This window comes from Lonchura striata, chromosome Z (assembly GCF_046129695.1).
Source record: "Lonchura striata isolate bLonStr1 chromosome Z, bLonStr1.mat, whole genome shotgun sequence".
NCBI lineage: Eukaryota > Metazoa > Chordata > Aves > Passeriformes > Estrildidae > Lonchura > Lonchura striata.
In genome coordinates, this window is record NC_134642.1 from 7,718,144 (window position 1) to 7,732,571 (window position 14,428).

At 41.6% G+C, this 14,428-nt stretch overlaps 1 long non-coding RNA gene across 2 annotated transcripts in view; it reads right to left on the bottom strand.

Annotated features, from left to right (window-relative positions):
- LOC110470626 (uncharacterized) overlaps positions 1 to 12,634 on the bottom strand; it is a 30,303-nt gene extending 17,669 nt beyond the window's left edge. For both annotated transcript variants that reach the window (XR_013341683.1, XR_002465458.2), the window contains exon 1: positions 12,526 to 12,634. This is a non-coding gene — a long non-coding RNA (uncharacterized LOC110470626). The remainder of the gene's footprint in view (positions 1 to 12,525) is intronic.
- Between the last annotated feature and the right edge of the window lie 1,794 nt (positions 12,635 to 14,428).

Below are 14,428 nucleotides of genomic sequence, written 5' to 3' on the forward strand. Positions count from 1 at the left end.
CTTATGTTCTAAAGATTAATTTAATACTTCATGGCAGTGAGTCAATATTGCAAAATGCTGGTCTTTACAGCTGTCAGGACTGTGTGAGCAGTTTGGGCTAATAGTGAAAGTGCCCTCCTTGCAGGCTGAGCTGCGAGCAGCATCTCCAGCTGGCCGGGTTGCCGGTTTACGGAGGAAGCCAGCTGAGGCAAGGAGGGGTGAGAACCCAGATGCATCTCATTGACCTGGATGTGGCAGCTGTACTCCCCACCTCTGCTACCTGTACATAACCCACATTCTGGATATCTCTGGATGTGGGTTAACCGATCTGCTGAATATCCCTGTGCATTTTTCAACCCACTTGCTAAGGTTGTGAATGAAATGCAAATGAGGCTGCAGTGCTGTATATTACCTGGGTAAAAACAGGCTTTTAGATCCAGGAGTGTCACAGTTACAAAGCCAGATGTGATCAAACATGTGAAATGACCCTGAAATGTTCTTAGGAGGGCAACTTGTTCTACCAGCATGCTTGAACTTTTACATTTCAGCAGTGTGAAAGCCAGTTTAGACATGAATTACTTGTGATAGAGACATCATCACCAAGTGTTACTAAATGATCACAAATGAGCAGTTAGCAATTTGAAAGCACTCAAATTCTGAAATGTTTATTTAATGGAACTGATATCCTAACTAATGCTTGCTACAGGTCAAGTGAAAAAATGCAGATACAAAATCAAATAATAAAAATACATACCACATTCTACCCTGCTTTTAGATTATGATTATTTTCACTTTACCCATAAGGCACCATTTACAAAAACTCATCTTTATAAATGCTTGTGCTTTGCACCACTGTAGTTGCTGTGGTGTGCTTAAACTGAAAACTGAGTTTCCCTGTCCAAAATACTATCTATTATTGTAATCAGACACTTGTGCATGAAACAAAAACATAAAAGACCAGTCTGCTTTTCAACAAGTGAACAGAGACTTTAGGGCATTTCAGCACCTTCTGAGGAAAAGATCTCATATCTTCAGGAACCTTCTGGACACAGTCCTGTGCCATGTGCTCTAGGATGGCCTTTCTTGAGTGGAGAAATTGGACCAAGTCCAATTTCTCACTATGGTCCCTTCCGACCTGACCCATTCTGTGACTCTCTGATGTGTGAATAAAGTACCAAACACTGATCACAAGTGTGCAGTCCCTGTGCTAGTAGTCCATAAAGTTCCACCTGTCTAACTAAATTTTTGGGAAATACTTTGAGTAAAAAAATTTTGTTTGGTAGTCAAAAAGGGGACTTCAAGAAACATTTGAACTGCAACACATGAAACCCACAGCACTGGAAATAAATTGTCAGTAATGATCTTGACTTTATTGCAACTTTAGAAGCAAATTAATTCATGGCTTTTTCTGTAAATGTTGTAGCAAACATCATCAGCACTAGTTTGGCCCAAAAACCTAGAAGCCTGTGGTTCTTCCTGCTGCAATGGGGTGAAATCAAGGAGGGGCAACTGTGCCCTGCAAGAGCCAAAAGAGCTCTGGAGGCACCTGACTGAGGCTGCACTACCTCTGGACAGGCACATCACAGTTCTGCCTCATTTTGTTATTTAAAATAGTTCTGTATGGCTTGTATAGGTTCACACATGATAACCATGGGTAGCAGGGAGTGAACCCAGGTCTTCCATCCTTGGCAAGGACCTTAGGTAATGCACCAGTTTCCTTACCTTTTTGTGATATTCCAAGGCACAGAAGAAATCTGTGAATCTGCTATAGCCAGTGTGACTCAGAAAACTGTGATTTTTTCTGCTGTCCTAGTGATCTGCTGTGTAAAAAAATCCTAAAAATTAACAGTGCTGGAATTACAAGGGCTGTAACAGAGGTTATTTTCAGGTCTAGGTTTTCAAAACTATTTTCTTTGATTTAGGTTTTTATTTTCTTGCCACTTGAGAAAATTCAGGACACAAGACCTGTGTTAAATATATATAAATATATATAAATATATAAATAAAAATAAGAATGCTCAGTATCTTTTTTGGAAGGAAGACCCAGACTGTGCTACATTGCCATCAATAGAAATGTGAGAAAAAGAAATGGAGCCAAATTCTTTTGCAGCAGGGGAGATTAGAGAATATTGTGAATATCATTGCAGCACATATACTGAGTTTCCCAAGGGTATCTCATCAACAACAACTTCAAAAGTTACTTTTATGCCACTTCCACTCAGCTGACAAGAACACTTGACATTTTGAGAAGGTTTAGAATAGAAAACATTAGCAGTTCGTGTTGATCATGCAACTCATTGGCAAAAACACTACTGTTTAAATATCACGTTCAGTCATCGCTGGATTGCAATCTAATGAGCATAAAAGATGAGTACTTCTCAAAAGTGACTTGTCTTGTAACTCTTACGGTTACAAACTTGTAAAATTAAAACTGTGGACATTTACTTCCATCCAAATACTATTTTCAAGGTCAGCATCCTTTTGTGCCTTGGAAACGTGTTCCAAAGAGCTGTTAATAAATAGGATACTGTACTTTCTGCTCAGTGAAGTCTCAGTAGAAATTTTCATTATTATGAACAGGATGAGTAATCTTGCTAATAGTATAGTGACCAAGTGTGTTCTAGCTAGTCTTTGAGCACTTATAGCTTTACAGATGTTATCTAGCCATTTTCAAGAGTAGCATTCCAGGTGAGTAGTCAAATAAAAGGAAATGTAATGTCCTCTCTCTTCCAACTGACATACACACACTGCTTGACTTTTCCCTCAGTTGAACCAACTAGTGTTTAAAATTCACTTTGGCATGGATCAAGGAGTGGGATTGTTGATATCTTTAACTTGGTTGTTTATTTAACTTCCCAGTACATAATAATTTGTATAAAAATTACCTTCCCCTAAATATATCTGAGTGGCTATGTTATATTATACTAATGACTGCAACATGCAGAAAGCTAAAACAAGTACTTTGCCAGTATCAACAGAAATTATGAAAATACAGTTTGCAGCAATGTATGAATTATTGCTGCCAGCTTGCAGCTCCCAAGTTGACTCCTGATGAAGTTATAAATTGTGACAATGAGTGCTGTTTCTATCTTGAGTAACAGTGTGGCCCAATTTCTGCTGTCATAAATGGAGACTAAATCCATTACAATTGGGTGGTTCTATTTCTGTACAACTAAACTCAGAGTTATCCTTTCAACAATCAAATAATGATGGTGTGAGTTGGACACAGAACCACACAGTAATTTCTTTTGTGTGGTTTCAGCCAATTCAGGTACAGAGGTGGAAGATAACTCAGTGACTCAGTCTGGGAGTTAACTTTCACCAGGATGTGCGGTTCAGATCTTTGTTCACTAGCAAGGTGGTAAAAGAAATCTAATTTCAAGCTCCATTGGAAATTGAGGGGAAGCAAACAATATCTGAGAGATAGAAAGCAAGGAAGGGATAGGATAAAAATTAATGAGAGATATAAGGGGTGGGGAGAGGAATGGAATTGTTTATCTGAATCCTCCCTAAACATCTTCAGAGACTTCATTCCAGGCCATACTAGTTTTAGCTTCTTAAAAACACATCCTCCCTCTTGTTTTAAATAGGAGCAGGCTAGAATTAGAAGCACTTATCCAAGCCATCCAAGCTTTAACTTTCAGGGCTCAGAAAAAAAGGGACCTGGGACTGAAACAGCTTTGGTTTGGCTTTTGCAAAGACCAAACCTGCCCTTCCCTTTCCCCCTATATTTAGGCTAAAGCCTTAATCAGAGAACTAGCAGTGAATGTATAAAAACAGCACACACACTAAACACTAAAAGAACAACTGCAATTCAGCTGCTTCACTCTATGCAATGCTGACTTATGGGCTACTGAAAAGATAGGAGAACTATGAAAGGAAGCATTTGGGGCTGTATTGTTATAGTAGCAAGGCTGCCTCTACAGACTTCCACTGATGTTGCATCCCAAATCTATCTGTGATAGATAGCTTACATCTTGGTTGAGGGTATCTGAAAGTCTGAAATATTTTCAAGTATGGTATATGTACCCTGTTTTACTTCATTACTTGATTTCTTTATGGGGGTAATCTTCACTCTTTGTGTTTATAGAAAGCTTGTTCTCCAGGTTAGAAAATACTAATTGCTTTCATTGTTGGACTTCTCCTGAGCTTCATCATTAATTATAAATATATCTTCTTCAAATCTTTTTTACACAATATTTTGTTTGGAAACTTCACTGTTTAAAGATCTGTAACATCACAGTTTGCCAAAGGCCATATTGTCTAAGGGGAAAGAGTATCCAGAATGAAATGCTTTTCTTCTTTATCCCCTTGTACAATAATGCCTCATTACTGTTATTATTTGCAAAAGGGATGATTTTTCTATTATCAGCATATCGCTTTACTGCACTGTCAACATAACAGCTATTAAAGGAAATAAATTTTAAACATGTTTTGCTACAGATGTCAACCTCTAGAATCTTTGGGATTTTTTAACAGTTATTTTCCAAGACTTTTTAAAAAGTTTCTGGAGTACAGAAAGCTTGCCTATTCTAATCATAATTGAAGCATTTTTAAATTGGTATATTCCTTCTGAAGATATATCCACTAACAAAAAATTATATGGAAAAAATTAAAGATATCTCAGAAAAATCCCAGGCAATCTTAGTGCATTTGTCATTAGATTAATCTCTGTTTTATAAGTATTCCACTGATTCCTTTCAGTTCTTTCATCTTATTTTCTGTGTATTTTGTTAGAGAATAGTTGCAAACTATTTGTCTTTTCCAGGTAGAATATGGAATGGTTGTTGCACCTATCCTTGGAATGTCTTGGTCAGAATTTTTACTGAAGAAAATAGAAATCATAAATACTGCAGATATTTTCATACACAAGAAAAACTGGATGCTCTAGGACACATTTTGAAATAAAATTATTGCATAAAAGTTTAAAACCTACCTAACAACAACTTCCTCACCATGGAAAACATCTGTACATGATGATGATGCATACAGAACTGTGATTCAGTATTAGTGTAATTTCCTGTAACAGACAGCCAAATTTTAGGACTCTGCATAGAAGACAAACATCTTCTGCTGACTCACCCTCTTCTTGCTCCATATTCAGTATTACAATATTACTGGTCAGTATCACCTTTGGGTGAATGCACATCTGTCCTGCTTTTATTCCCTTCTATGGAAGGAGTTTAGACACAACTTAAGTGAGATGTGAAAACAGGTGAAATTTCCACCTGCAGTTTTACACATTTTTTCCTATGCAGAAAAGTCTGGGGTCTGGGTTGGGCTGTTTTTGGAGGTTTTTTGTAGTTTGAGTTAACATCACAGATAGGCTCATGGGTGGGTATACATCCAATATAATATTGCTGTAAGAACAGGTGGGAATAGCTGTGGGGCCTCATTAGTTTTACTGTTCCAGTGTTGCTGCCAGAAAATTACATGCTGCTTTTCCCCAGTCCATTTTAAACAGGAAGAGCTGCCAGAAGCTTACCCACTGTTTTCACATAAGTTGTATATGATCTGAGAGGTGGGAGTTTTGGGGCGGCACATCCATTCACTCACATCTCTGAGAGACAACCAAAGCCATTTGGTTTAACCTGGAGAGTGAGGCTGTGAGACTCACTGGGGAAGGAGCTGCTGCTACCAACAACAGACAGGAGTTTCCTTCTCTGCAGATTCACATTTGCTGGAGCCTGATGGATGGATCTGTTCATTTCTTGCTAGTGAATGCAAGGGCAGTGCACAAATGTGAGACTACACAGTAGCACTGGTGGTAGGCAGACAGTAAATTATAGGATTACCTGATGTCTTGCCTCCCTGAGAAACTAGGATCACTAAAACAGGAAAACAATTACTTCAATCTATAAGAGAATTGGCATAGAGAAGAATTGTGAGATTGTTTATATTTCAAACAGAAGCAAAAGAAGACATCTCTGCTATCTCCCTGTCCTCTTTTTCTGCACTAAGTGTTGGAGCATGCTGTCCTTCTGGCTTACAATGAAATTTCAATCTATGGTGGTGCCAGAGAACAGAATGTCTTGTGGAAGTTCAGTGTCATCCCAAGTGAAAAGAGTAAAGTATTGGATTTTTACTGTTGCTGATGTGTCTTGGTGATTCAAAAACCTTCAGGCATGCCCATTTCCAGGGACTGGAGCAGATCAGCTTGCTGGGGGAGCATGCACCACCCTCTACTTCACCATTCTACTGGCAGAGAGGCTGGGAGTACTGCCTTAGAGCAACTCAGTGACCTGCTTTGTTCCTAGAAAGAAGAACACCTCACCAAGGAAGGATACAAGAGTTTTTTGAAGGGTCCTGTAATCTGTGGACTGAGATTATACACATCATAAACGTGGGGTGAGGAGAGAGGAAATGCAAGATGCAGTTGAGTCCTGGCCTAAGAGAGGAAGAGTATGTAGCAATGCTAAATTTAGTTTGTGTGTAATGCTCTTTGTTGTGCTAGATAACTTCAAGAATTACAAACTGCCCTTATGAATAAACAAATCAGAGGATTGCTGCAGGCACACCGAGAATACAATATGTGTATGAGATGTTATGCAGTAAATAATGAGATGTCTTCATGATATTGCAGCCACATGCTTTGCATGGAGCACTTAAATATTTACCATAAGTAAATCCATTAGAAAAGACAATTGTTCCCTCATACTGACTTTCTCCAAGCCAGTGCATTGAAAATAAGCTGTTTCCTGCTCTAAGCATTCCTTTAGAGATGACAGGAACTCCCCCACCACAGCCTCTAGTGCAGGAACAATTTGTGTTCGTGCTTTCTTTTTGCTAAGGATTTTGTACTTTGGACTTTGTTGATGTACTTCTGCTGCCATCTTAACACAGATCCCAATGTGATCTTGAATTTAGGGAATGGAAAATCCTGATAAACATCCGGGCTGCTGTGAATGCAAAGGACAAAGCCTTTGTAGTAAAATGTCTCTGACATACGCCCATGAAAAGTGTTTGATGTGCTGTAAAAGACATCTGTCTGAAAAAAAAAAATTGTTTTTCCTCTCTGGCTTTGTTGAGCAGACTGTAGAAGTAAATGACACAAAGTAACTCTTCTTTTCCTCTCCTACTGCCCCTCTCTTTGTTTGATCTTGCAGTGATGTGATAATGGTGAGTCTGTAACTTGAAAGTAATTTCTGTAAAGACTTATACCGTGAACAGAGGGGTTTTATTTTCTGCTGCTAAAGGGAGATCAAAGTATGATCTAGAGATTAGACCTGTTTTGAAAGAGAAAACTGAGTGGCCTATTTCTACCTCTGTCACTGAATTGCTGCATCAAACTGAGCAAGTCACTTAACTTCTCTGTGCCCTGAACCTTTGCTGTGTACTGAAGCATTCAGCTCTTTCGCTAATAAACATTTTATATGGCTTAATCATAAATGATTGCCTGTGTGCTAATTAGCCACAGTCAGTGCAAAGTTTATTATACTTGTTTTCAACCTTTACACCAATTCATGGAACGTGATGGCTGGTTTTGATTTAATTTTGGTCACAGTTTGCAGGAAGGAAAGGAAGAAAGCACTGAGATCCACAGAGTAGCTGGAGGCAATGGCACAGACTGCAGGCTGATGGGAATTTCTGGGCTCAGGGCTGTACTTTACAAAGGATGCTGGCATCAGCGAAGCATTATTACAGTGTTTTATATTGGTCTGGATGAGTTTAAACAACCAGCTGAGCTACTAGCAGCAATGTACACAGTGCAGGCCAACCTTCCAAATAAGTCCTGTGTCTCACACTGACTCTACTTGACTTTTGGTCACCAGGTTTTTTCTGTTGCTCAACCCAGTTCAAACAACACTAGCTGAGGTATGCTGGCCTCCTCTTACAGCTGTAGTTTCGAGGAAGTGCTTGCTGGTGAGCTCAGACCAGCACTTGAGTAAGTCAGGTCTGCAGTCTGCAGTATTCTTGCATCTGCACGAATGCACAATCTGCTGAAAAGCACTCAACTGCCCAAGCCCTTCAAATACCAGGGTAAAGCTGTGTCAACAGTTGTCTCCCTGACAACCTTCTGAGCACTCTTACACGTGGAAGAAATCAGCCAAAATTAGTCTATAAAGAAAAAAAAACCAAAACGTGTGGCAATCCCTCTGCTTTAGGCAAGGCTGCAGTTTTACCATTTGCAAAGAGAGAAAGATGTCAGGAGTGTCCCACTCTGTGGCAATACTGGAAATTTAATCTGTAAGTACATGCAAAGGCAGTGTGATTAAATCAGAGGTACAGGAGCAATACAATACTATTATTTGCAGAAAAGCAAAGTTCTGCATTTTGTGCACGGGCAGCCTAAGAGAAGAGACTCCATGATTCAAAATGTCTGCAGTCTGCATCCCTGGAGAATCAGTAGGAGTTGAACGTCCAAATGTTTTATGTGTATTTGAGGGAAACAAAAAAGCTGCCTTCTCCCAAAGTATCAACAGGGAAACTGAGGAATAAAGGAATTAACAAGTTCTGTGCATGGTGACACATTTTTGGGTTTGTTTCTTTTTAATTTTCTTTTTATGTATCTGAGAAAAGAGCAAATTCCCTGAATTTCCCAGTAGGATATGGCAAAGCAAGCCCCATGAATCCCAGCAGCAGTTGCAACAGAAACTTCATGCCCTCTGTCCTTTGTCCTTCTAAGGGGAAATGTTGGGTGGCATACAACATTTAAAAGTTAATGATAGGCTAGCCAGTAAAAGTGAAGACTTGCAGCTTTGGGTTGCAGCAGAGAAACAGGAGGGCAGACTGTTCATACCAAATGTCTGAGAGTACCTTATTCACGGGAAGCACTGGCAGACTACAAAGTACTCTGTTAATTATTGTTGACATTGCATAGAGAGCTTCATGCTGTTCTTTCTCTGCCTGCTTTGACTTAATTTGTTTGAGAAAGTACTTTTTCTGTGCTGCAGATTATGTAAATTCATATACTCTACTGCACTGACAGATGTGTCTTTGTTTTAGAAGAAGCCATTATTTTTTTTCGGTGCTGAATGTGAATGGAGCATTTCACACTGGTGGCTTCCAAAAATATTTATAAAGTGAAGCTGAGCAGCTCAAAATATTTTGCCCTCCCACACTGACATTCACAAGCCTTTATAGCAGCATTATCAAAAGCATTTGCAGTGGAACGTGCATGAGTTGGCCACAAAGACTGGGTTAGTCAACAAATGACTGAAGGCACACATTTTAGTCAGCTCTACCCCACACAGTACAGCAGAACCCAGTTTCAACTGTAACTAACAGGGCAATTATTCTATATTGTGGGTCAAAGACTATCTTATAATGACCCCTTTCTCTTGTAACTCCTGCATATCTGAGGAAACAAGATTAAGAAATAGAAAGTAATATTCTCCTTTCTTCCTCTTTCAGCTGGTAAAATGTGGTTGGACTGTGCACTAACTACCACAGGCAGTGCTTATTCTGAGGGCTGATAGCTGCTTGTAGGTTTGATATCTGGCTGTGAGGGGTGGCACTGTTTGCCTTCCATATTTACATTCCACTTCCACTGACCATTGCCTAGGTGTTCTCCAGCTCACTCCAGCTCACTCTCCCACTCTGAGTCTTCCTGAACATGCTGCTAAGAAACACAGCATGCTGCAGCCACTTGGGCAGAGAAAAAGGCTCCCTGTGAGCATGTAAATGCATCAGGCTTCCTCTCAGATTTCACTATAAATTAAAATGACCTCTCTGCCAATTGATTGTAATGACTTCCATAGCCTTCACCACTGTATTGAAACCAGGGCTTTCCACACATTTCTCCCCACTAGGAGTTATCCAAGAGAGCTACACCAGCAATCTGTGCCCTCCAGCTGCAGGCAGAAGAGCTGTCTGGCTAACTTCATTAGTATGGGCATGATAATAGACACACAATGACTTCAATGATAAGACTGGGTGACTGGGTGTACTTCATGTCCATTCTTAGCTTTGTGCATTTCCATCTTTGAAGTTTTAAAATATATAATGAACAGCAGTGAGTCCAAGGAATCTTACTTATAAATCCACTACAAAATGATAGCTCCGCTGGCTTTTGTCAGCCCCTCCTGTCCCCAGGAGTGAGGGCTATGCACCATCCTAACACACTCTGATTATCCTCAGTAGGCAAATGGATATGAAAAACATTTTAAACAGGGGAAGTCTCCCCACCTAAATTAATACAGGGAGGAGCTCAACAGCAGGGAGAGGGAATATTTGTCATACACTATCCTGTCTTCCTAAGCACAAGTTTGCATTGATGAAAAAATTGTGAAAAGTTTTCTCAACAATGAACAAGAACTACAGCTAATCTCCTTCTTCATTATTTAGGAGATAAAATATCTCTCTAGTATATGCAGTGATTGCACACAGCATACGATGCCATTTCCCTTCAATGGGCATAGAAGTTTCTTTCCTCGTAATCCTTGCATTGTTTGGACACAATCCTTTTTCAAACATTTACACTTTTTGCATTGCTAGATGTTAATTTTTTAATTCCTATTGAGTGTGTGACCCTTTTGTTGTCTATATGCAGTGTTAATTCTGTAATATTTAAGCATGCCTAAATGAAAAGTGTCTCAGCTGAAGAAATTTTTCAGTGTTTTTTTTCTGATAAGAAGACAGTTATTTTGGGTTTCTTGCTGCATTTTGGAGGCATGTGCATTAAAGTTACTTCTAAAACCTTGAAACAGGAAAGAATAGCACACTTTAAAGCATATGTTGCCATGCATTTGCTACCCTCTCACTTATAGCTTGCAGCAGGTGAAAAAAGCAGTAATGGGTGACTAAGAATGCAATAAAGGAAAGAAGTCTGGAGAACAGTAACAGCAAACACATGCGGTCTTTTGTAATCTGTGAACTATTAATTTCCTTTAGTGAATTTGTAGCTTAATTAAAAAAACCCCAAACAAATTCAAAACAGTAAACAAGATGAATTTTCCTTTTTGCTCAACAAAAAGTAAGAGAATACTAATAATTTTGATTAAAATATTACTGAGGATGCCATGACTCTAGTCCTTGTGGACTAGTTTTGAACAGAACAGAGTTTGCTTCTATTGCTACCATGCCAGGGAAAGCAGGAATTGATATGACAGATCATTTCAGACTATATGAAGTTATGATATAACTGGGTTATATCATGATGGTTGACAGAGATGTTCCTCTAACATGAGGTAGCCCTCCAGAAGGAGGGTGATGTGTGTCTGTGCAGAATGCATTTGTTTTCGATGGCCAAGCCGTGAGTGTGAAGTAGGCTTCCATTCCTCTGGGACCTTATCTCAGATTACACCAGCTCTGACTGCAAGTGAAGAGCACCTTTCTTTGACCTTGACATTACTGGAATAAATGTTTAGAGGCATGTAAAACCTCAAAACAAACACTCCTCTCCTTGGGGAACAGATAAGCGAACCAACACGTGGCAGATGACAGTGACGTTACTTAATGCGTGACCGATTCGTGTGTATATTCTGCTCTCACTGGAGTTGTAAGTGGCCACAAAAGAAAAACAGGTCATGTTACTGGTGTGCCTGGTGTATTCGTGAGCAGGTCCGTAGGTGTATGCCTTGACACAGAAGCAATGTTTGAACATAGTGGATTTCCCAAGGAAGACCTGAATATTATGCAGAAGTCTTGCTAGAGCTTTTGAGCTTTGTAAAAATTCAGTTTCAAAATTCACCTCCCACCCAAAAAGTACGAATGAATTTTTGCAACCAGCTCATAAAATCTTCCCATTGCAACATGGTGATTCTGTCTTAAGAAAGACTCTTTCGGAAAAATTTACTTGGGATTGCATGCTTATGACCGGTAGGTGTACAGTCCTTATGTGAAGCACCTTCTATCAAGAGCAACCTTGCCACGGCCCCTCCTCAGGTGGAGACAACAGATGCCTAGCAGCAGCTACAGGTGTGTTTCTCCCTGAGATGCTCAGCTGCATGGAGAGATAGGAGAAACAGAAACTGGTCAAACTGGTTCTGGAGGCCCCGTTAGGGGCTCCCTGATGCTGGGTCTTGTTCAGGCAGGCTGTGAAGCCCAGTGCGACATGGTGACTTCCACTGGAAAGAGCCTTGCACTCCTTTATTTTTTTGATCTTCTCTTACTCCCATTTTTGTCTTAATTACTTCTCTCCTTTTTATAGCGTTTTGTGTGAAAGAATACACTGGCAATGCTAAGTACTGCATTGGAGGGAGGCCCCAGTTAAACTGGCTCCAGATGTGCTTGAACTGGCCTGGCTGTGCGCGCTGGAGAGCAAAGCCTGCCTCCTCCTCGGCTGGGAGCAGGCACCCATGTGCCAGGCGATGCACGTGGCTGGCTGCCACAGTTACTAACCTAGTATTAACTGCATTAATTGTGGACATAAACAGTGTTTAGTGCCAAGCATGTCACAAGCTGATTATAAAAGCTGTGGTGTAGGCAGAGTTTCAAATTGTGCTTCACTTTTAATTTCCAGCGCCCTTCCCCTCCCCTTCTATTCCCCCCTCCCCCTCTTTTTTCCCCTCCCCCTCCGAAATTCCTTGAATGTGTCTGTGTATTTACCAAAATACAAATGTGTACCGAGCGGTAGAGCTATCGTGCTGTAAATACTATGAGTACCTGCTAATGGCCGGGAGCAAATTGTCTGCAGGCGCCTGGAGTCAGGGCTGGAGCGCCGGCAGACCCCGGCAAAGGAGAGCCCCCTGCTCCCCCTGCCCCGTCCCGTTCCGCTCCGCCGCTGGGCGCAGCTGACCTACTTTTTCTGCATTTCTCTCCTCACTGCCCCGACCCCTCCTACGCGCGGGGCTCGACGGCTTTTAACCCTTGGAAGCGCAGCAGCCGCAGCTGCGGCTCCCCGGTCCCGGCCGGCCCTGGGGCTCGGAGCCGGGGCCGCGGGGATGCGGCGGCCGCGGGGATGCGGCGGCCGCGGGGATGCGGCGGCCGCGGGGATGCGGCGGCCGCGGGGATGCGGCGGCCGCGGGGATGCGGCGGCCGCGGGGATGCGGCGGCCGCGGGGATGCGGCGGCCGCGGGGATGCGGCGGCCGCGGGGATGCGGCGGCCGCGGATCGGGGCTCGTCGGGCTGGGCCTGCGAGCAGCCTTTGCCCGCAGCACCACCCGCTGGGCGGTGTGCGGACACGGACTAGCCGCACCGGGCTGAGCCGCCGCTTCTGTCTGCTCGCACACTGCCCCGAGCATCCCCAGGACTGGTGTCAACTCGGCTCCCTGTGATTCTCCCCTGTTTCTGCCATTAACGAACCTTTAACAAAACAAATAATAATTGTAATACAATGAAGTACCTAGAATTCACAGAAATGGCGCTGTTTGCATTTCTGTACAATGCAGCCCCACCTTCCTGCAAGGGACAGGACATCAAAGCGTTTTGGAGAGGCTCTGCCCTTTGTGGTTCATGCTCTGGCACCTGGTGTGGGAAAGGCTGTGTGATTATGGTGACAAAACATGTCTGACACAGCATACGCTGAATACTGGCTTGGTGTGAAGAGCACATTGTAGGTGCTTTGTATTTCATACGCTTAATGTGGTCAAATAGTTGCTCAGTATGATATTCAGGTGATTAATTGTAACTCACTTTTGGATTGCGCTTTGCCTCTCAGTGTTTTTGCTAAAACAATGGATTTGTCTTTTGCTCTTTTTAGAACAATATTAGAGGAAAAGCCCTTTAGTGCACAAAAGTCTGGGAAGGGGGAAGATAATATTCTCACATTTTAAAATATAATACTCTTTCTAGAAAGGCCAGAAGGAAAATGTTCTGAAATTAAAAAAAAAAAAAATTGCATTGGATGCGCACCTTCTAACATGTAAAAATGTTTGTGTGCATTGAAAAGTGTCTCCTGGGTTTTAGTTGAGATTACTAGAAAACTGTGGAACTTGTCAAAGTGTTTCCTCAAGTATGTAAACACTACTGAGTATACAAACAAATTGCATTCAAGTACATGAAGATAATGGCATGGTCACTTTGTCCCAAAAAACTGAAGTTTCCCTGGTGCAGCTGGTGAAACTTGGAACAGAAGTAAAACTGCTGGGAAAGGAGTTTCCTAGCAGCATGTATTTCATAGGTTCAGGACCAATGGGCGTCCATGGAGTAAACAAACTCTGTGGTCACTGTGACCGTGGAGTAACAGCTGTGGGTCACTGTTTTGGCTGTTGTTGAAGGATAGTGGGGATGGGCAACAAATCTTGTTTCTGTTCTAGAGGAAGGCCACTTATACTGTTGGTGAGAGCATTATCTGTGTTTTGAGAATGTGCTTAGCTATGCTCCATTACTTTGTCACATTTCTACTGAGTGGCCACTGACCTATTTGTAATCTGTTTCGCAGAAGTTTTATTTTGAGTGTGGTAAATGGAGAGTTGTAGGGACATCTGGGAATGATCTTCCCCCTCCCACAAAGGAGGCACCTTCAGTCAAGCTTTGGGCTATCTAATGGTGTTGGATTATCCTCAGTTAATGTCATACTCTCCCGCTCTTAAGGGTAATAAATAAATAAATCCCCTCCTGACTGTCA